The sequence below is a fragment of the Sus scrofa genome, chromosome 7, assembly GCF_054392235.1.
Source record: "Sus scrofa isolate SSC_HxYL_T2T_F1_AM1 chromosome 7, Sscrofa_HxYL_maternal_Yorkshire_Landrace_v2.0, whole genome shotgun sequence".
Taxonomy (NCBI): domain Eukaryota; kingdom Metazoa; phylum Chordata; class Mammalia; order Artiodactyla; family Suidae; genus Sus; species Sus scrofa.
The window spans coordinates 16,164,328-16,188,524 of NC_139389.1; the positions used below are offsets into that span (position 1 = coordinate 16,164,328).

At 38.3% G+C, this 24,197-nt stretch overlaps 1 protein-coding gene and 1 long non-coding RNA gene across 51 annotated transcripts in view; both read left to right on the forward strand.

The window, feature by feature from the left end:
- Positions 1-24,197, forward strand: part of CDKAL1 (CDK5 regulatory subunit associated protein 1 like 1) — a 951,913-nt gene that overhangs the window by 222,842 nt on the left and 704,874 nt on the right. The window lies entirely within an intron of this gene.
- On the forward strand, positions 8,562-16,575 carry LOC146401214 (uncharacterized). Its single transcript, XR_014809735.1, has 2 exons — positions 8,562-11,410; positions 14,603-16,575. It is a non-coding gene; the product is annotated as an uncharacterized LOC146401214 (long non-coding RNA).

Here is a 24,197-nt window from a genome sequence, read left to right on the forward strand (position 1 = left end):
CAGGATTATGAACGTAGTTAGAAAGGTAAGTGTTAGATAGAAAGACACTTTTACGCTTCCTTAGAGAGAGGAATACAGAATGTGAGTTTCAGTTCATTTTTCTCAAAGGTCTTCACCGATTTAATTTAGAGAAAGCTACTCTGTTCTTCCATGCCGTCAGGCACAGCAGAGGACGGAGGCGCTATGTTTTAGTTAACATCCTGTGGTCTCTTTTCAAAGACATGACCTGAGAAATAGCCAGCTCTCCGTCAGAATTCGTTAGACTCCCCCTACCTTCTAGGATTTGTCCATTTTCTTCTTTCCCGTTTTCCTCCCTTTAATGGGGTGTTCAGTTGATATTTTACTCTACATATTTTTTATAAACTGGAAGCTTCATTTAGTTGGAGATTCTGATTAAACATTTGAGCAAAAACAATCTTGTTTCTGGTATAGACATGAGGTATAGACATGAAGTTTGAAGATTCATGCCAGAGTGTTTCATTTCTTCATTAAATTCATGGAGTGAGGTCTAGTTCTGAAGCACAACAAGGTAGAAAATCTGGGGATATTTATGGGTTATAAACCAAGGGCAATTTTCAGTGTAATAAGAAGTCAACATGTGCATAAAGGAAAGAAGTGAGCTGAGCTTGAAAAACTCAGCTTTGGAGTTCCCATTGTGGCTTAGCGGTAACAAACCTAACTGGTATCCATGAGGACATGGGTTCAATCCATGGCCTCACTCAGTGGGTAAAGGATCTGGCGTTGCTGTGAGCCGTGGTGTAGGTTGCAGACGTGGCTCGGATCCCTTCTTGCTGTGCCTGTGGTGTAGGCCGGTAGCTGCAGCTCTGATTGGACCCCTAGTTTGGGAACTTGCATATGCCACTGGTATGGCCCTAAAAAGACAAAAATTTAAAACAAGCAAACAAAAAAAAAAAAAAAGAAAGGAAAACTTAGTTTTTTTCAGGGGCCGCATTGAGTGATTGCCTTATTTTTTCTGGTAGTAAGAACAGAGTGTGGAGGGAGACAGAGGTAAAATGTAGGGGACAAAAAGTGTAAAAAACAAACAAAAAAAAAATCAGGAATTGGGCCATAAAGAAAATCTCTGCTTCATTTTGTCCTCTCTGTCACTATTAAAATCTTCGCTTTTAACAATCCTTTGGCAATTTTTGTTCATCCGAAGCCAAGAGTTGGATGCAGCTCAGCAGTTTTGATATAAGGTATATCATTTTTTAGATGCTACTATCAGATTATCCCTGGTTTGAAGGGATAATCCTCCCCTGGGCTAAACACATCTTCGAAAATACCGTCTGACCCTGTAATGCTTTACTGATACTTTCTCTTTTAAAATTTATCTTGTCTTTCTTGTTATTTGCCATCTGTCAGACATAAAATGATGGGATGTGGGAACCTTTAAGGGGGATCTAATTTTCTTTGAGATTACATACTTGAATTTATTATCACTTTTAAAAGTGTATGTTACTTTTTTGCCCCTCTAACGTCGTAGCTTTGAGAAAACAAACCCGGATATTTTAACTTTTTTTCTGTAGTGTCCCAACTTTGTCAGTCTCTATTCCAGATACTGTTCACCTGTGCTAGGTATTTAGGTGAATGAATGAATGAATGAAAGAGCAAGAATGCAGATTTATTTCCTCTGAGTTAAATTATTTTTAGAGAAATGTAATTACTACTAATAACATTTTTATCTTTCTGGTTTTAATGATTAAAACATGAAATAGTTATTAACTAGATATAATCACAATGCATCTAAACATATAATTATCATGTGCTTACCACATTATCAGATATTGTGTTAGTTATTATGACATATACAAAGATAAACATTTCCCAAATCAACAGGGAGCTGACATTGACAGAAATAACCCAAAACATGCAGCTATAAAAAGGAGTTAATTGCTGCTCCTATACCAGGAAGATTTGGGTCTTAGGCTGTTCTGTATTGTGGAGAATACTTCTAGGTCCCAGCATGACACTCTTGTAGGGGTGAAGGTACCCAGCAGTGACTTCTCCGATGTCTGAGTTTAAGAGGCAAGAGATACTCAGATCTTGTCCTCCTGTCCGTCTAGGAGATGCAGCGGCAGCAACATATTCAAAAGGCCTTCTCCTTGACCTGTGTCGTCCAAGAAGACTATACTATTGCCAGTACACATGTGGAAAATATAAGCCTCAAATACTGTCTTTTCATGTTACTTTTATTTATTTACTGATCTTTTCTTCTGTTTATGGCCAAGCCCGAGGCATATGGAAGTTCCTGGCTAGGGGTCGAATTGGACCTATAGCTGCCAGCCTATGCTACAGCCACACCATCGCAAGATCTGAGCTGTGTCTGCAACCTACACCGTAGCTTGTAGCAATGCCAGATCCTTAACCAACTGAGTGAGGCTAGGGATTGAACCTGCATCCTCATGGATATTAGTCAGGTTCTTAACCTGCTGAGCCACAATGGGAACTCCCTCTATGTTACTTTTAAATTGTAGCTTTCAGAAGATTACATTCTATTAAAAAATTTTTTAGAGGTAACATTTAATTTGAAATGCTCTTAAAAAGCCTGAATTAAGGTTCCAAAAAGATCCTGTTGGGAGTTTGAATATATACAGTATCACTCTTTGCACTAGGGTGAATCTTTTTAATATTTTGGGGGAATAAAATTTGGGATATTTTGTATTATGATCTCTTTGAAATAGATACACATTTAATATATTCAATAATGATTCATTAAGTTCTTGTATCTTAGCATGGTGTCAACAAATAAGATACTCTTATTTTTTTCAGTTATACTATACTGTTGTCCAAATGTCCTGATTGTAATAATTGCAACCCTAGTCTGAATCTGCTCTCTGAGAATTGCTCCCTCAGCCTGGATGCCATCCTCAGAGACATCTGTTAGGTCTTGACACCTTTCTTCAAGAGTCAGTATCTCAATATAAAACATTTTCCCAAAAGAATTCAGCAGGCATAATAGTATTTTATTTAGAAATTATGGATCAGTATAACTTTTTATATATATTCGGCACCGAGGACTGAAAATTAATGTAAGCAGTTTTGTCATGTACAACTCTTTTTTTTTAAAATAGCAATAGAGTTTTTTTGCTTTTTGTTCTTTGTTGTTGTTTTTTATAGACAGTAGCAGCTATCAGTGAGGATTAGTTGCTTTTCTACAACGCAGCTGTCAGGTTATAATGAAAGCAAGTCCCAGTCCAAAATTTGCAATGAATGTTTACTAAGCAAGCTGGTACCATCCAGCTGTCCTTGTAAGTCTGATGGAGTTCTAATTCTTCTCCTTTGGGTGTGATTAAATCAAACCTCATCACTAAAGGTTCACTTGAGCCAGCTGAGACAATATTGTCAGCCTTAGGCACTAGAATCTTCTACCCAGTGTCTGGAGTGAGGGTAAAGTAGGGACCAAGACAGAATAATATCTTTAATGGTCCAAGCCCATGCTACCCAAAGTGTGGTCCATGGACCAGTGCTGGGTTATTAACTCTTGATGACTGGTCTGTGACAAGAATATAAGTTTAGATCAGTCATCTTAGAAATTTTTAAAATGGCTTAATGTTGCTGTGATGTCTCATAATTCCTTTTCATTGTATTTGACAAAAATACTGGTTTATAAGAGGTTGGAAATAAAAAATCCTGGTCTGTCACTGTAGATAGTTTGAGAAACCCTGGTCTCAGCTAGGTTGTTGCAAGATTCTTTACTCTGGCAAATATTTTAGCCAGTCAGCTTATGGTGAGTGCCACTGATTTCCCTAATGGGGTCCTATTTATACTGTCTTTTAATGCTATTAATTAATTACTTGTGTTTAGTAGTTAACCAGTACTTTCACAAATGAAAACTTAACTTCTGTAATTTATTTTGCTAATTTGCAAAGCCTCTGCTGCTGACCAATCAGAAAAGACAGCTGAAACATACCAGTAATCTCTGGAAGCTAGCCCTTCTAGTTAAACACTAGCAAAGGGAGACCATTCTTAGAGTTGTAGCTCAGAATAACTCGCATATTTTATGTTATGCCCTTGACATTAAATTCTTTTGAAAGTAAAGACCTAACCTGGCCCATGTGAAATTTGAATCTAGAGGTTATAGCTTTCCTTCTAGCATATCCCTAAGATGAGTAGATAACTTGTTATTATATTTGTTCTTCCGTGAACTTATGGAGGCCAGGAAACTTATCTCTTAGTCATGGGCCTGAACGTGGCATCAGCCTATTAGGAGAGGATAGTAGGGTTTATGGTACCCTGGAGAGAGCTCTGTGCTTGGAGTTTGGGGTCACTGTTGTTTTCTAATGGCATGACTCAAAGAAATTGGGTAACCTCTAGGAGCCGGTCTCTTTTGTAACATGGACACATGCTGCCTACTGTATATGCAGCCATTGTGGGCACGTTTCTTTAGAACTGTGATCTTGCTCTAGCTTATACTCTGCCAACATTCTTCAAGATCTCCTCTCCCCTTCCTTTCTCTTCATACTTTGGGCTATTTAGGCCAGGGAGGCGACGGTGATACTAGAATTTAAAGTTAGGAGTTTTATCTGATTCATTGTTAGCTTCTCAACCTCGTGTTTCACTTGTTCAATTTTAAGCCAATGTTTGACAAGTAAACATAAATTAATCTTAGTCTCTCCTGTAGCTTTTAGTACAGTGTCTTGCTCACATTAATCACTTCATAAGTATTTTAGTATTTTAGTGACAGCAGTGTTACTTAAATGCAGAAAAAGTTTTCTGGCTGAGCTGGAATATAATGCTAATTACTTTCCCCTGGCACAATAGATGATTGTTTTGTAGGGAAAAAAAAAAATGTTAATTTGGACCATGAATGAAGTGAAGCTTATCTCAAACAATTAAATGTGTGAAATTGAAGTATTTATGGCAGTTTTGAACTTGTTACATTTTTACTTTTCAACCCCAAACTAGTTGTCCTAAAATTCATTGCTTTTTTGATAGTGTCAGTAAAATCCCCATCTACCTTATTTTTACTTAAATATTATGCAAATACAATTTTAGGTAATATTATTTTTAGTGCATGATCAAAACTGTAATTGGGAGAGATGATTCATAAGAACAGTGGATGGCACTATTGGCTCATACCTGTGGAGTAATTACTGTTAAGTTGTAGAACTTTCACGTGCTGGTTTAATAAGTGCCTTTAAGTAAGCCGCCCAGTTAAAAATTTTCAGCAGCATCAGGATGGGGACTTAATCTTAACTTTTGTAAATTCTTCTTTATGTGATCATTATTTTACATAAACTTTGAAATGAATATATAACTTTCCTAGTAATTATATATAAAGAAAAGTTTGATTTTTTCTTTTTCTTTTCTTTTTTTTTTTTTAAGGGCCACACCTGCAGCATATGGAAGTTCCCAGGCTAGGGGTCTAATCAGAGCTGTAGTGGCCGGCCCATGCCACAGCCACAGCAATGCGGGATCCCAGCCATATCTGTGACCTATAACACAGCTCATGGCAATGCTGGATCCTTAACCCACTGAGCGAGGCCAGGGATTGAACCTGCATCCTCGTGGATGCTAGTCGGGTTCGTTAACTGCTGAGCCACAACGGGAGCTCCAGAAAAGGCTGATTTTTAAAAGCTGTTTCAAATTCTAGCATGTTACAGAATATCCAATGGCTCTAATTTAAAAAGTGCCTCTTGCTTACCAATTTCTGGTAAACAAAATTATTTAGTTTGAGGAAAGTTGAATAACTTTTAAATTTAAAGATGCTCAAATTTTTACATGTCATTAAAGAAAACTTAGAGTTAGTTGAGTAGAATGGGTCACTCTAGATTAGTTCATAGATTGTGTGGTGGGGATGTATATTAGTTATAAATACTCACAGATGTTTTTATAGTTTAGAAAATTTATCTTTTTTTTTTTTTTTTTTTTTTTTTTGTCTTTTTGCCTTTTCTAGGGCCGCTCCGCGGCATATGAATGTTCCAAGGCTAGGGTCAAATCGGAGCTGTAGCTGCCGACCTACACCAGAGCCACAGCAACACCAGATGCGAGCCGCGTCTGCGACTGACACCATAGCTCATGACAACGCCGGATCCTTAACCCACTGAGCAAGGCCAGGGATCAAACCCAAAACCTCATGGTTCCTAGTCGGATTCGTTAACCACTGAGCCACAACAGGAACTCCCTGAAAATTTATCATTTTATGTCATGTGTCAAAAGTCTTTATGCTTGCTCTTTAAGAAAACTAAAGAACCCTGTTTCTGGACGTTCATTTATTCAACAACCAGAGTTGAAGATTTGTTAAGTGCAGAGGATTGAAAGGAACATGCCTTCAATGTCATCTGCCCTTGAGAATCCCACAGGGGAGAGAGTAAAATCAGCACAAAACAATGAAATTACTACATTGTGAGTATAATAGTAGCAGAGTGGACAAAGTTATTTACTTGGGAGCATAATGGATTGTTGGGTGAATTAGAAGAAGCTTCCATAGAAAGTGGATATTTAGGCTGTCTCCCAAAGTTTACCTCCTAGGTGGCTTCACAGGTAACTTAAACAGGTGGCTCGTCCTCCCCGCGCCATGAACAGTGGTATTGAATTGTGAAAGCCAGTGTCTTATACAGAGAGTGATGAGTGTATCAGTTGTGTGTGTTGGGGGGGGGGGGGTTTGAATAAGGGAATGCTTAGGGGAAAGGCTAGAAAGAGATAGCTCAAGATCGCTTGGGTTCAAACTTGGCCTCATCACTTTGTCATCTGGTGTGTGATATTATACAAGATATTCAACCCCTCTATGGATCACAGTTTTCTCATCTATAAGATGGAAATAGTAACAGTGTTGTGAGAATTTAAGGAGATCATCTGACGCAGTGAGGGCACATAGTATCTGTTCAATATAATTATCAGTAAATTTATTACTGTGACAACTATACCAAAGACAAACCTCAGGCTTAATTAGATTGCAGTTTATTTAAGACCATGGAGCAGCAAGTGGCAGAACCACATCATCTAACCAGTTCTTTTTCCAGTAAACCACAGGATCCCTGGCTTCTAGCCCAGTTTTCTATCTTCGCATTTGAACTGCATGTTGTTTAGTTAGTTGAATGGAAAGCCAGGTAGAGCTAAAGCTTGGTACTAATCTAGAGGATAGCCTTCTAAACTCAAAAAAGATGCTTTGGGCCCCAGATTTTTGCAAAGAGAATGGACAACATGGACTGTCAAGTGGAGGTGGTCTGGGAGAATTTCTGCTCTTATATTGCATACTTCTGCAGGTGGAGCAAGTTTATCCAATGGAATGGAATTTCCTCTTAAAGTGTTTAAAGGATAGGACTGCTCAATCATATAGATTTAGAGATCAGGTTGTCTTTTTTTTTTTTTTTTTTTTTTTTTTAAACCAGTTCTTGAGTTAGGGTACACTTGGAAGGACTCAGTAGGAGTGGGCAAATGGGTGTTTCCAAAGACCTGCCATTTGTCAATTTTTCCTCTTGCTTCCAGAAAACTTGTTTTCTAGCCCTATCAGGAAGGGGGAAAAAACCCAAAACTTGTGTTGCCCAACTTTAATTAAGTATAATTGGATACACATGTGATTATGGACAAAGGCCTGCCAGTTTTTTCAATAGAAAAATAATGTATATCTCATATTTATTTCCAAAACCACTTCGTTTTTATTTTGCTACCTCTCAGCATGGTAGCACCCGTTTTTATTTTTGCTAACCCTGACAAAGCAGAATGCTTTGTTTGGCTTTTTAAAAAGGCAATAGTGCATGTAGTCAAGACCTCATTTACTTTATCTGATGAAGTAGTCTCTGAGGAATGTCTGTTTTTCTGTAAATCCACTAAGGAAACTGGGTTTAAGGCAAGGTCATCTTTGAAAATCCTGATTTCTACTTTTAGACAGTGTGTGTATCTCCGTGATTTGTAATGTGTATTTTTGTGGTTCTTTTTAAATTTGTCCTTAAAATAAATATTAATGGTGAGAGATAATACGGATTTAGGAAGCTTTTTCTACCTTGTAAAGTACCTTTTATGTAATGTTCCATTACTGCTCTCGAGGAAAACATAGACTGTCTGAAATGGGATTTTTAATCTCTTCTCGTCCCCCACTGCCTTTTCCCCACCTGTTTTTCTTCTTTCTGCACATATGTATTCTGCACATAAGTTTATGAGAACAAGATGGATATTTTTATTTAGGACTTGTAACCTTTTCATATCCCCAGTCAAGATTGGTGGTCATCTGCTTTATTCATTGGTTTGTTCACATATTCATTTATTTATTCTTTACTCATTCACTGATTTATTTAACATTTACAGATAATCATAGGTATCAGATACTCTACTAAGTGTAATAAAATAAACAAGATTTACCTATTTTATTACTACCCCCATGAGTCTTTTATCACTAGTACAGTTTAGTTAACTGGTAAATAGCTCTGTTTTAGTCTTCATGGAATATAACAATTATCAGTCATATATATATATATATATATATATATATATGACTTAGAATTACATACCTAGAAATGACCACCAGAATAGAGGATGAATAAAATAGGACTTGTGTGGTATATGATGGCAGAAAGTGGTCTTGTACAACAGTAGTGTATAACTTGTATAGCAAGTTGGCTGCAGGGGGCCCTTTTTAGTAATTGATTATTGTTGAGAATTCCATCATCATCCATTGTCGCATATTGTTCTCACTTTGGATTCAGGCAACCCATGATCCCTTGAATGCTGACTCTGTATCTACTCTGTTAAACAGCTGATTTCACTTCCAAGGAATGGAATTGTTAAGACTTCTTTTGCTTACTCCTTCTTTCTCATTCTTATTTCAACTATCAATCTTTTTTTTATATTCCTATTTTAATTCTAAATTATGTGCAAAGTAAAACACAAAATAATAGCAATAAAAACAAACACAATTTTGAAAAATTTTCACATTTGGACAAAAATGTTTGTCTGCATCCACTGCCTACGAGGAGACAGTGGAGATTGAGGTTCTGCTGCTGCTGACAGTGTATTTTAGTGCAATTTAGTGATGCTTGACAGTTGCTCCTTGCTGTTTGGCAGAATTAGAAGCTTCTGTATAACCGAGTTGGCTTGCACTTACATATTTTGCTTTTTATAGTAATATATCAAATGATTAATTTTCTTAATTTTATTGTAGCTTTTGTTGCCCAGACTTTCTATTTGGAATATAACTAACATAATTTAATACTCCCTTAACTTTAAATTCTGTGATAGATTTTCAAAGGTGAACGAATGATGGGAGTAAGAAAAAGGTAGATATTTCAGGATTTCTTTTTTTGATTGTTGATTTGGTTTTCTCATTTTTGCATATCCTAATTCAGAATCCAAACGTGACTAGGACTCATGGGTAGATTGTTTTCCTGATATACGTCACAAATGCTTATTTGAAGCAGCATTAGTATGGCTTGCCTAATATTTTGGTTTCTTTTATGCTTTTATCTTAGTGGTTCCCAGATAACTTTAATTAGTCGATCCTGCCGTCTCTCTATTTTCTGATTTCTTTTGTCTTGCAGTGTCTTTATCTTCTTTAAGTCTTTGCTTTTTTCCTTACCCATCCACATTCTTCCATCTTCTCTATTTCTTGTCTTCTCATGAGGTTCTCTTATAAGCAGGATACTTTGGTTACTAGAGTAGTTTGGTCTTGAGGCATCACCCATGTGATATAGAATCATTAGTCTCTTGTTGTTGTTGCTGTTTTGGAAGCGTGGACCCTGGCAGAACTTGTTTCCTGAATTGAGATATAGTGACAGCAGCCAAAAAGTAGCTCTTATGGTCTAGGCTAGATTAACTGTTCTTTTTAGAACATAGTACTTTGTAAATTTACCTTTGTCTTTTTATTTTCTTTCTGTTCTGATGGTCTTCAAATTGTTTGGCATGTCAAACGTACTATTATGTATGTAAAAGCATAGATTTTCAAATATATTTCAGTAGGATGAATTTACAGAAGTGGAATTATTTTATTTATTTGTTTTCTGTCTTTTTAGGGCCACACCCATGGCATATGGAGGTTCCCAGGCTAGGGGTTGAATCGGAGCTGTAGCTGCCAGCCTCCGCCACAGCCACAGCAATGTGGGATCTTAGCTGTGTCTGTGACCTACACCACAGCTCATGGTAACGCTGGATCCTTAATCCACTGAAGAAGGCCAGGGATGGAACCCTCATGGATACTAGTTGGGTTCGTTAACCACTGACCCACGATGAGAACTGCAATTAATTTATTTTTTGTGTTTTTAGGGCCGAGGTTCCCAGGCTAGGTCTGAGCCATGTTCGCAACCTGCACCACAGCTCACGGCAACACCAGATCCTTAACCCACTGAGCGAGGCCAGAGATCAAACCCAGTGCTCATGGAGTCGAGTCAGATTTATTTCCACGGAGCCATGATGGGAACTCCAGAAGTGGAATTATTATGTCAAGGTTCAGAACCTTTTTATGGGCCTTGGAATATAGACTCAAATTACTTTCCAAAACATTGTCATTTACAATGCTAACAATTAAGAGGGTACATATTTTTACTTCACTATGAAGTCTTCATCATTATTTCCATTTTATAGAAACTGAGGTTGAAGAGATTAATGTTTTTGGAGCTACCTTCTTAGTATAGAAATAGCTAAAATTTGCAGCCTCACTTATTGAATGTGGAAGGCCACTTGGCCTAGTGTTAGGAGTATAATTCGGAGTCCAACTTCTTGGGTCTAAATCCTAGCTCCAATGCTTCATGTCTGACTTCGGGCAAGTTTCTTTGTGGGTCAGAGTTCTTATCTATAAAATGGAAATAATAATAAAATAGTGTCTGTTTCATAGGCTTGCGAGAACTAAGTACATCTGTCTACATCTTAGAATAACACCTGGCAGAAGTAATTGCTGCATATGTGATCGTTACCAATGTCACCATTATTAATTAGACTTTACCCACGTGTGATGTTAATTCTTTCTAAAACAGCATAGGCATTTTGGGTAATCAAATTGCTGGACCATTCAATTTTTTTTTTTTTTTTTGAGTGCATGAAGGAAGGAAGGAGGAAAGAAAGAGAGAAAGATAGACCTAGAACCCTAGAACCCACATCTTTGGCTTTTATATAATTATGATTTTTTTTAAAAGCCTCCTTGTTTTGGTACACCAGATAAGAAAGAACTAGTAGAACTTAACAATGTCTGTTGTAAATAATATGTATATGTCCCTTGCAACATTTCCTTGCCAGATATTTGGATGTATCTTAGAGTAACATGATAGTTCGTGTAGTGAGCAGCAGTTTTATTTAAGCTATTTAGTAATGGGTTTTACTGCCTAAGAGCTTTTGCCAGCTAATGAGAATAGTCTGAGGCTCTTTTTTTTTTCCCCCGGTATTTTAGGGCCGCACTCGGAGCACATGGAGGTTCCCAGGTTGGGGATCCAATCAGAGCTATAGCTGCCAGCCTACGCCACAGCCACAGCAACGCAGGACCTGAACTGTGCCTGTGACCTACACCACAGCTCACAGCAGTGCCGGATCCTTAACCCACTGATCGAGACCAGGGATCGAACCCTCATCCTCATGGGTCCTAGTCAGGCTCGTTAACTGCTGAGCCATGAAGGGAACTCCAGTCTGATGCCTTTTTAAAATTTAAGGATAGGAAAAAAAAGCAAACTCGTTTAATTAGGGTTAACCTTTACAAACTATTTAATGAATTCCTTTATTATTTGTAGTCTCATGGCCAAATACTAACTGCCCACACACCTTCTTAATATGAATCTATTCTTGGATGATTAAAACTCCTTTTGGTAGATCTGTGTATTTAGAGATTGTTCGAACTGGAAAAGATTTTGGCGGTTTAAAATGTTTTTTCTCATAGATGATAAAACTAAGGACCACTGGATCCAACAGCCCAACATCTGGGGACCTGCATATCCCACTCACTTGTAGAAGAATTTGGTGCATGACAGACAGAAAGAGACCGCTCTGACAACCTTTTGGGTTTTAGAGCTCGGTGGAAAGATTAAAAGTGTTCGTGGTCTGCAAGACATCATAAAAATGAATATCATTTAGTAGTATTGAACCAAATATTGATCAAAACACCAGAAAATGGTATCACTTTGGCCATTAATGTTTGGCAAGTAAACCATGGAAAACAATAAATCTTTCCATTGAGTGAACTGGATTACGTGGAGTAAAGAGGGTTTTGAGACTTAAGGATTGTCTTTTGATGTGAGAGAACCTTCACAAGAACTCCAGACTTCGCACCTCCTCGTGTCCCTCTTCTGTTCACCCATTTGCCTTTCCTCTCAATATGTCTGGTTCTCCTCTTTATCTGACAGTTATTCCTGTAGTTTATGTGTTTATCTCTAGCACCTAGTAGTGACTAGGATATAGAAGCTCTTAATAAAAAAGTTCTTATGATTCAATAATGGTATGTTTTCATTCTAAAGTTCCTCTTGCTATTTCCTGAGTCTTGACCATATATTCCAGCCTTTCTCAGTTTGTGCTTTCTGAGAAAATGAAGCCTAAATTTAACACCTGAATATTCACTGTGGTTGATGAATTATCTCAACTCCTGCATACTTAGACTAGTAAATAGCTATTTTCCATTCTTGGAAGAACTGAGAAAATGATCACTTAGATTATTTTTGGTAGTAATTATCTTGAGACACTGGTTGAGAAAAACTGGTTTATTCACTTCATCAGACCTCCTCATACCCTTCTCAGAGCTTAGTTTTCTAAGCAGTATTATCACTGACTGACTTCATTTTGATGCCAGTTGTTTTTAACACTGCATTTCCTTAGGTTGCATAGATCTAAGTTTTTACCAAAGGTTGTTGCCTCAGTTTGCTTTATGTTGAGTAAGTTATAGAAAGTTGGTTTATTCTTTTAGAAGCAGCAGCAATGAGTGTATTATAGAGTTCTCATATCGCTGTGTTTTTCTCATGCACAGCATATACTATTTGAATGTCACACTGTTCACTGCTGGGGTTGAGTTGAATGTCAGAAACGTTAGGACCATGACAACACAAGTTGCAAGGGCAAAGGAAGGAGACTAGAACTAGTAGGTTGAGTATGTTAACACCAGGGTGGCTGCTACAAATGACCCTTGTGAGACAGTCCTGTTTTTAGATGTGACATCTAAGAATGGTAACTATCTGATTTCTTCCCAAGGGGGTCAATGTTAGATGTGCCAGGGCTCAGTTGTATGAAAATAAAAGAAGAAATGAAACCATAGCTATTCACACATGATATGATTATCTACATAGACAGTCCTGTATGAAATCTACCATAACACTCCTAGAACTTAGACATGAGTTTAACAAGGGTACAGTGTAAACTCACCAAGAATGAATCATATTTCTGCATACTAGCAATGTATAGTTGGAAACTGAAATTTTAAAAAATTTCTTTTACACAGTAGCTCTAAAGAAATTAGGTAAAAGTACTTATGTGTAACTCTAACACATTATGTATTTTCAAAACTATAAAACAGAAGAAGTCAAAAAAGACCTTAAAGATAGATATGTAAAGTTTATAAATTAGAAGACTCAACGTAGTAAAGGTATAAATTCTCTCGCAAGTTCATCTGTAGATTCGAAGTAATTTCAGTACAAATTCCAACTGAATTTTTCCTTTTTAAAGATACGGACAAGCTGATTCTAAATTTCCATTTTATATAGAAAGACAAAGGAACTAGAGTTATCTCAAGCAGTTTTGAAAAATAATAAAATTGGAGGAATCATACCACCCTGTTTTAAAACTTACTATAAGCCAAGACAGTATGGTAGGGGTGAAGGAAAAGGCACCTACGTCATTGGAGACTGAAGAGCAAGAAATAGACCCACACAAACTAGCCAGTTGATTTTCAACTAAGGTGTTCAAGGGAGAAAGCAGTATTTTCAGCAAAATGTGTTGGAAGAGTTGACTATTCATGTGAAAAAAGGAAGAATGTTGACCTAAACCCCAAAGGATCTAAACTCACGCCAAAAGGATCAGAAGTCCAAATGTAAAATTTATGTTTTAAAAATTACAGAAGAAAACAAAGCAGAATATTTTTTTGGCCAGACCAGTGGTTCGGCAGAGTTCTTAGACATGACACCCAAAGCACAATCTGTAAACGGATGAAAAGTGGACTTTATCAAAGTGAACAACTTTTGCTGTGTGAATGGTGCCTTTAAGAGAATAAAAATTATCTACAAACTGGGAGAAAACATTTAAATACCCAAGCACAGGACTTATGTCAGAATATATAAGAACCTCTTAAGACGCTGTATGAACAAAAACAACCCAACTGAAAAATGGACAAGAGACTTGAATAGGCACTACAGCAAAGGGAACATTCACATAGCAAATACGTACATGCAAAGTTTTTCAGTTTTGTTACTACTAGGGTTCCTTCAGCCCATCTGATTGACTAAAACTTAGAAATACTGACAGTACCATGTATTGACAGGCTTGTGAAATAACTGGAATTCTTATACTATGTAGTTGGCGGAGATGCAAAATGATACAGCTACTTTGTTAAACACTTTTTTGGTTTCCTTAAAAAGTTAAACATAAACTTACCATGTGATGAGAGTTCCTGTCATGACTCAGCAGTTAACAAACCTGACTAGTATCCATGAGGATGTGGGTTTGATCCCTGGCCTCGCTCAGTGGGTTAAGGATCCGGCATTGCCATGAGCTGTGGTGTAGGTCGAAGACATGGCTTAGATCTGGCGTTGCTGTGGCATATGCCAGAGGCTATGGCTCCTACTAGGCCCCTCGCCTAGGAACTTCCATATGCCCTGGGTGTGACCATAAAAAGACAAAACAAACAAGCAAAAAAATAAACTTACCATGTGACCAATAATCCCACTTCTGGATATAGGAGACGAAAACTTAAATTCACAGAAAAACCTGCACGCAAACATTCATAGCAGCTCCCTTCTTAATTGTACAAAATTGAAAGAAAAAATTCATATATCCTTTAGGAGGTGAATGAATAAATTATGTTACATTCATTCAATGGAATCCTACTGAGCACTATAAAAGAATGAATGACTTCCCCTCAGCATCTTGGGCGAATCTCAAAAACTGTGCCAAGTGGAAGAAGCCAGTCATAAAGGGCTATTACTGTGTGATTTATTTATATGACGTTCGAGAAAAGAGAAAATGATGGTGATGGAGAAGAGGGCAATGGTTTGCAGTGGGTAGAGGTAGGGCAAGTGTGTCTGTAAAGGGATAGCAAGAGGGAGTGTGTTTGGATGATAGATCTCTTACCTGTCTTTACTGTGGTGGTTCTGTATGTCTATACATGGGCTAAAATTCATAGAACCTTGTACTCTACAAAAAAATCAGTGTTACTATATGACATTTATATTATTGGTTTGTCCTACAAAGAAAAAAAATAGATTAAGAAATTTACATGGAGAACCAAGGCATGCGATTGAATTTTGTGGAAGTGGTTTATAGCTTATTTAAGTAGGAGGCAAAGTCATCTGGTTTGTATGCTTGAGAAGACCTGAGCTTTGGAACAGTTGCCGAGGGTAAAGGAAGCCTTAGTGAATTTATCTTCTGTAGTAAATGGAATATTGTCACCTCTGGGTCATGTGAGATGAATAAGACAGTTAAATGGCAGGATTACGTCATGATTTGATTTATTAAATAAAACTTTTTAATTACGTGGTGTCAATTCCCATTAAAGAGGACTCTTTTCCATTTTGGCAGTTCATGCTGGTCACCATTTGTTGATCAGAAGACAACTTTCAGAAGTATTCTGTTGTTGATGGAGGTGGGAATGGGCAAGAGTGGAATCTGGTTACAACAGAAATGTCCCAGTCACAGAAGAAAGGGTTGGACTTATAATTAAGCCGATGTCCAATGATGTCCGTATACTCCCTTTACCTTTATGCACATGTGCTCACCAGCACTGCAGTTTTTCTTGCTCCTTTTTGCATGAAGATCTACTTACTGCTTCGGAACTTGTGTCTGTAAAAACTGCAAAAGTCTCATGGTATTTGGCTACTTCATCATAATGATTTGTTTAGATTTAACTTTTTCTGTCTGAATAGACACTGTAAAATCATAATCAGGTCCTCATATTCGCCGTTTAATCATCTTAATCATACATTTGGAAGAACCGAAAATCCCTCTTTTGCACAGGCTGACTGTGAAAATTTGTAATAGTGGAAAACCAGCAGCATGGGTTCCTCCAGTATCTAGAAGCACCCTGCTCTGCTGGAACTGTCGGATTAGCGTATACTCATAAAGCTGGTGCTGTCTTTTTTTGGTTAAATCAAATGTTCCTAGGAGCTTTATGTGTAATAGCCTAAAATTGGAATCAACCCAGCATCCTTTACCAGACCAAAAAACAGTCGGACAGGCATGCAATAGACTGTTACCCAGCGAAATAAAGAAATTAGCTTTTGCAATTCAGGCATCATCACAGTGATGCCACCTCTGTCAGTGGCCTCCTCCAGGGGAACTCCAGGGAGGGCTGGGAGTACCTGAATTAGATCTTCATGCAAAAAGGAGCAAGAAAAACCAAGTAGCCTGTCAGAGGAGGCTGCTTCCCCCAGGTGGAATAGGGCACCACTGATGCCAGACTGGGACCCCACTCTTGAGGGCAGCTCCTAGCCTTGCCGGTGCAATAAAGGATTGGACGTGTTAAAGAAAGGAAGAGGAAGAGAGGAAGGAAGGAAGGAAAGAAGGAAAGAAAGAAAGAAATTAGATTTTGATACATACAAAAGTATGGACAAAACTCAAAATAATCATGCAGAACACAATAACCCAGGCAGAACTATCACATACTGTTGCATTGTACCATCTATGTAAAATTACAGAATATGCAAACAAACCTATAGTTAAGAGCAGATCCGTGGTTTCCTGAGACCAGAGGTCTGGAATGAAGGCAGGGAACAATTACATGGGTCACAAAGGAACCTATGGGGTCATTATGTATGTTCACTGTCCTTACTGCACAGGTGTTTCCAAGTATATATAAAATGCTTCTCAAGCTGTCACACCCAGCATCTTTTTTTTGTTGTTTTTTTAGGGCCGCATCCTCTGCATAATGGAGTTCCCCAGGCTAGGAGTCCTATTGGAGCTGTAGCTGCTGGCTTCTGCCACAGCCACAGCAACACCAGATCCAAGCCTCATCTGCAACCTGCACCATGGCTCACGGCAATGCCGGATCCTTAACCTACTGAACGAGGCCAGGGGTCCAACCTGCGTCCTCATGTTTGCTAGTCAAATTTGTTTCTGCTGAGCCACGACAAGAACTCCTACACCAAGCATCTTTAATTCTTTGGATGCCTTTAGGAATTTGAACATATTTAATTACATCAAATTTTCCTTTTCCCCTGAAAAATCTCATCTACCACCATGGTATCTTCTTAAGAATATTAAAAAAAAAAAAAAATCAGAAGTTCCTGTCCTGGCACAGTGGAAGTGAATCTGACTGGAAACCATGAGGTTTCAGGTTCGATCCCTGGCCTCCTTCAGTGGGTTAAGGATCCAGCATTGTCGTGAGCTGTGGTGTAGGTCGTAGCTATGGCTTGGATCCTGCCTTGCTGTGGCTGTGGTGTAGGCTGGCAGCTACAGCTGTGATTTGACCCCTAGCCTGGGAACCTCCACGTGCCTCAGGTGCCGCCCTAAAAAGCAAAAAAAGAAAAAAAATCAGGGAAAAGGAAGAAAACTGAGTATAAACTAGATCACATTTTGCTGGTAACAGAGAACACCTTTGTTTGCTTTTTTTAAATTAGCTCTGTGTGTGTGTGTGTATGTGTGTACATGCGTATGTGTAATCTAGGTACTTACGGTTAACGTATTTATGATTGTTTATTCTGCATTACCTAGTTTCACACATGGCCTGACAGTTTTCACAGATGTCATTCATAGTCCACCAGCCAGTGCTGTTGAGCTCTTGTCAGGGGGTACAAGTAAGAGAATGGAAGGTGGAATGTGGGAAATTACCGTTACAGGTAGTGCAGCCCAGCTGTTTCACGGACAGGGAGTTATTGGCATCGTCCTCATACATAGCTGATGTCGTGTACCTCCATCTGGGAATACATTTCAGCCAGTGATTTTTACCAGTCTTAATTAATAACTGATGATAATCCTTTCATCAGCAGGAAAAAAGACACGTGACTATACCTTTTAAAATGTTTCTGTCTAATTTGATGGAGGGCACAGATTCCTTGAAATCCGTATGTATGCCCTTAGGATTCAGGGACCCATATTAAAAACTTCTGGCCGAGAGGGTGAGATTTATGATTTCCTTACTTGGCTGCTTCTTCCTTTTTCCCATATTTGGCCAGAGTTCTAAGCCCAGGGCTGACCCATAGCTTCACTTCTGGGGCATTTTTTCACTGGGCGGGCTTGCCTGTAGAGAGCCATTATAGTTTCTTGTTAATTTTCACCATCAGACATAGTAATACAAAAGGTGCATAATAGCAAAGGCATGGGTGGGGTGGGGTGCAGGCTTAGCTTTCAGTTAGTAGACATATTATCATGGCCCCTTGTGGAGTGATCTCCATAGGCTTTAACTCTTCCGAGTTAATTCAGACTCACAGGGAGTTTAAAAAATAGTTAGAGTGGGTCATCATTGGGTATAATTATGAGAGGCACTGCCCCGCTGCTACCCTTGGGGGTCCAGATTGTTGTTTCAGGCAATGAGTAGAGTATATACCCCATCCTGCAAGACTGGCCTTTAGGCTTCCCAGGGAGGATCTGCAGACTTCTCCAAAGCAGACTTGTTCCATTTTCCCAAAATTTTATTACGAACAATCTCAAACGGCAAAGTTTTACAGTGATTACCTACACATTCACCATGAAGATTTTATCATTAACATTTTACTGTCTTTGTTATTATGTATTTATTCATTCATCCCCTTCTACATATTCATCAATTCATCTTATTTTTTTAAAACACATTTCAAATTAAATTGCAGTCATCAGAACATTTCCCTCTCAATACCTCATCAGATGTCCTTAACTAGAGGTCAGTATTTGTTTTACAGTTTTTTATATAAAATTTAGAAGCAGTGGAATATGTACATGTTAAGAGTATACTTGCTGAATTTTGGCAAATGCATACACCTGTTTAACTTATTTCTTTATTAAAAAATGTGGTCCTGGAGTTCCCATTGTGGCTCAGCAGAAACGCATCTGACTAGTATCCATGAGGATGCAGGTTTGATCCCTGGCCTTGCTCAGTGGGTTAAGGATCTGGCATTACCATGAGCTATGGTGTAGGTCACAGACGCAGCTTGGATCCAGTGTTGCTGGGCCTGTGGTGTATGTAGGCTGGTGGCTTCAGTTCCGATTGAACCCCTAGCCTGGGAATCTCCATATGCCATGGATGTGGCCCTAAAAAGACCAAAAAAAAAAAAAAGGGCAAAAAAGAATGCAGGTGATGGGTTAGTTCAGGGCATAGAAAACGATCCAAATCTATATCCAGCCACTGTCTTTGTTGGTACAGCCTATAATTGAAGAATGATTTTTTTACATTTTTAAACAGCTGGAAAAAAATCAAGAGAAAAATAAACACATGAAAATTATATGAAATTTACATTTCAATACCCATAAATAAAGTTTTATTGGTAAGCAGTCATACTCAATATTTTTTTAATTGTCTGTGACTGTGGTTTGTGCTACAGTGGCAGAGCTGAGCAGTAACAACAGGGAATATATGCAGTGCTGAGCAGGAAGGAGTTAATATAGGAGGTATGGAGTTGCTGTCTTTAGAAGGGCCTGGTTGGAGCTGGAGGATGGAGCGTCAGGGGAGACTCTTTTCTGGCATCTGGAAAAATCTAGATTTAGAATTTTACCTGAATTGAAAAAATAAAATTAAAAAAAAAAATTTGGAGTTCCTGGGTGGCTCCGTGGAAACAAATCTGACTAGCATCCGTGAGGATGCGGATTTGATCCCTGGTCTTGCTCAGTGCGTGGGTTAAGGATCCGGCATTGCTGTGAGCTGTGGTGTAGTCGCAGACACTCCTTGGATCCTGTGTTGCTGTGGCTGTGGTGTAGGCCGGCAGCTGTAGCTCTCATTTGACCCCTAGCCTGGGAACCTCCATAGGCTGTGGGTTCAACCCTAAAAAAGGCAAAATAAAGAAAAAATAAATAAAAGAATATTGTCTTAATTGGTAAGACTGTTTTGCCTGCTAACCAGTTACTGTGCTTCTGTGACTATCCCGAAATAAAAACTCTGCTGAGTCTCAGGCAGGCTCTCCTAGGCCGAAATATCGTATGTCAGTCCATTTCACTCCTGGAAAGGGGGTGCATTCTGTGTGGCCCTTCCTAAAACAGAAAACCAGAGCCCTGTACAGGACAACCCCCCTTGTCCCCTGATAGGTCCTTTTCTCCTGCGATTGCTGTAGTAAATTCCAGCCACCAGTGCAGCAGTCTCCTGAGTACTGTGTGTCCATAGTGCAGGGAATCACCAAGTATGTGGGTGGTCAGATTTTTATTTTTTTCCGTTATAGTTTATAGTGTTCTGTCAATTTTATACTGTACAGCAAAGTGACCCAGTCACAAGTATATGTATATATGCTTTTTCTCGCATTATTAATCTCCATCATGCTCCATCAAAAACGACAAGATATAGTTCCCAGTGCTGTGCAGCAGGATCTCATTGCTTATCCATTCCAATACTTTATTTTTTATTACCAGGGCTTAGCCATCTTTCCAGAACAAGACAAAAGTATACTTTGAATGTCTTACTTTTAAGATACAGTGTAATGTGGATAATTTTGTTATCAAATTAGATGGCAGAGCACTGTGTTTATTATCCAGTGGGACTGAGCTAAAAGAACACAAGATGCCTTGACATAACCAGACTAAGCACTCATCACAGTATTCCCAATTCATAGGAAAGCAGCAATCAGAAAGATTAGGCCATTTAAAGTGGAATGTGTGTTCACAGCAGAATTTCTCTACAAAAGTAAAAACTGAAAATGAGGCTGCAACCAAATTAAGTTTCTGATGAGTGCTCTTGTTTAGTTGAGCAAGAAAAGCTGTTCATCAATAGTGATTTAATTAAATCCTGTTTGATTGTACGGCTGAGGAAGTGTGTCCAGTGAAAATAAACTTGTTTGTCAGATATTAGGTGAGAACAGTTGCTCAGAGAGTTGAGGCCATGGAGAGTTACACCAGTGTTAATTAAAAACCAAGACAAATGAATTTGTGTGGTTTTCTTTGGGTCTTGATTAGTCAACAGATGCTTCCCGTACTTCTCCATTGTTGTTTATTAGAGAGTCAGTGGTGAATTTGTAGTTAAGGAAGAGTGAGCCTCTCTGAACTACCTGTGTGGAACAATGTACAGGTGAGAATATTTACAGAGACGGTAGTAATTCAGTATAAGCTGAAGTGGAATCTGCTAAGATGTGTTAAACATCTTAGGGAGTTCCCGTCGTGGCTTAGTGGAAACGAATCCGACTAAGAACCATGAGGTTGTGGGTTTGATCCCTGGCCTCGCTCATTGGGTTGAGGATCCACTGTTGCCGTGAGCTGTGGTGTAGGTTTGGATCTGGTGTGGCTGTGGCTGTGGCCGGCGGCTACAGCTCCAATTAGACCCCTAGCCTGGGAACCTCCATATGCCATGGGTACGGCCCTAGAAAAGACAAAAAAAAAAAAAAAAAAAGAAAGAAAAAAGAAAAAGAAAAATCTTAGACAGATTTACAAAGGGGAAATTGTAGGGTGTTTAAAGCATATAGTTATTCACTGTATTATTCACAGGCAGAAAATACTTGAATCTTGTCATGTATTATTGAACCAGTGGTGTCATTGTTGAACTTCTGGTTTTTCTTACAGACTTAGCCCTTGTCAGTTCCATGAATTTTTGTCAGAAACTAAAGCTAAATATAGTGACTTGTCTTACTACACAAAGTTGGTGACTTAGTGGTGGCAAGTTTTTTTTTTTTTTTGGACATAGGGCTAAAGTTGAGATTTTTTTCTGAATGAGAACTACTCTTCACTACTGTTACTAAACACGAAATGGCTTTGGAAATTAGTTTTCTCTAAAGATTTGATAAAATGAAAAGGTAAAATGGAACTTATATATGTAAAACTCCTACTAGAGTAAATTCACCTTGTTAGCAACTGTTTGCATCACAAGTAATGTCCAACTCTCAGAACTTGAAACAAGAACCATGCTCTCCATTCCGACTTAGATTTGTAGTTAGATATATTTTTTGAGCTTCAAATATAGTCCTAGCAGCATTTTTTTTTTGTACCTCAAATATAGTCCTAGCAGCATTTTTTTGTCCAAAGCAAAGGAAATTTCCAAACTTCACAATCCATTTAAGTGTGCTAGAAGTGATTAACCTGCATTGTAGTGGCATGCTAAAAGGCAAACATCTAGAATCCTGTAGATGCTTTCCAGGTGATGCATATGCTGAATTAGAGTCATGCTTGTATATTGATATCATATTTGCCATTACCTATCTGTGTGAAAAGACATTTTCAAAGGGAAAATAAATAAAATCTCTCCACCCATCAGTCTTTACAGATGGACATTTGTAAATGATTTTGATGAGGAGACATTAACTCTGAGCTGAAATTAAGTAAAATACTGTCTCCCACAAAGAAAGAATTCTGTTTTTCTCATTAATTGACATGTATTACAAAAATGTATTATTATATTTCAAACGTTATCAGTAAAAAGCTTATGGATTTTTTTTTTCTCTTATTATATAAGTACCTACTTAATAGCCATGACATTGCCTTTTGGCCTGGAAAGACTGGCCTGAAAAATATTTACTTTTGGGCCCTTTATAGAAAAAAATGTGTCATGCCTTTGTTTGTTGATTGAATGCAGAAAGGGGAGTGATGGAAACGGGAGACACGATGCCTGTGGTTTCTGACGGGGCACTGCCATGATGTTCTTGCAGACAGGAGTGCAAGAGAAGAAAGTTTGGTGGTGAGACAAAGATGAGTGGTTGAGTTTTGAGCCTGTGTTTGGGGGTGCCTGTGAGAGATTTTCAGGAGTCCTTTGAAAATTTGGTTCTGGTTTTTAGGAGGGAAATTGGGATTAGATGTGCTGTTGTTAGTATAAGGTGGTGATAGAAACCAAGAGTGTTAAATGTATTCTGTATTCTTTTAGAAAATAAATGTGTTTTTCTAATATGTGAAACCAGGCTCATTTTTCAAGGAGTACCTGAAATATAGCCTCTGATCACTAAGTAAACTGCTGTTCTTTGATTTTATGCTAAGGGGGATTTTTCACATTCTCTTTTTGACTACATGATATAATTCTCTTTCACTGCATATAGCTTAATTCTCAGCTACAGTATTTGAAGTAGAATCCAGAAGATCTTTTTTGGAGGCAAAAAGCGTACATGCGTTTTGGCTCCATCAATGTTGCTTGCAGAAACCACAGTGTTTTTATCGGGGGAGAGCAAAGACTTGTTTATAGTGGAAAGCATAACAAAATCTGTGATCTTTTTGCCTGAGGACTCTTTCCAAAACAACTTACTGTAACAGACATCTAAGGTCAGTGTTTCCTAATTAAGAGTATTCAGCTAGAGCTGGAGCTCCCAGTCCCAAGTGTCACCCATACGACCATTCCTTCCTCTCACACACACACACCCCCCACACTGCACATGCACACACATGACACCGCACACACACACACACACACACACACACACACACACACACACATTCCTTCCTTAATGCAGTGTGTATTTCAAGTTACTGGTCAGCATCTGAGGGCCATGCCTGTTTTAGCTTCAAATAATATTTTAGAAAAGGATGTTTTACTTCATATCACTAGTGATTTTTAACATGTATTTCTGCCTTTTTCTGAAATCACATAATAGAAATCCAGCATGCTGAATAAGGATATCTCTTAAGTAGCCAACTATGTAGCAGAGAATTTAATGGGTTGATATTTTTGTATACTGCGAATAGTTTTTGTACCTGGTATCTGTGAGATGAGGCATTGGCCTGAGGAGGCCACACACTTCTTTCTCTTCTTGTCCTCTCTCAGCTGAATGCCTCATTCTAGGGGATACTCAATAAATATTCCGTTGAACACAATAAAGCCAGCAAAATAGAGAGGTAGCCATTGAAGAATAGTTAAATTTAGAAAGGAAGAAAGGAGGCACAGACGAGTTGCTCAAGTCCTCGAAGAGTGACAGGCAGTGAGGATTGGTGGCTCATCCTTTAAATTGTATTTTTAGCTGATTTTTTTCTCTTAAAAATATAACTCCCCGAAGGAAGATAATTTTATTTTTGGAGTGTTATGAGTAGGAGTTACTAAGGAATATTCACTTTGCCTAGTATTACAGTTT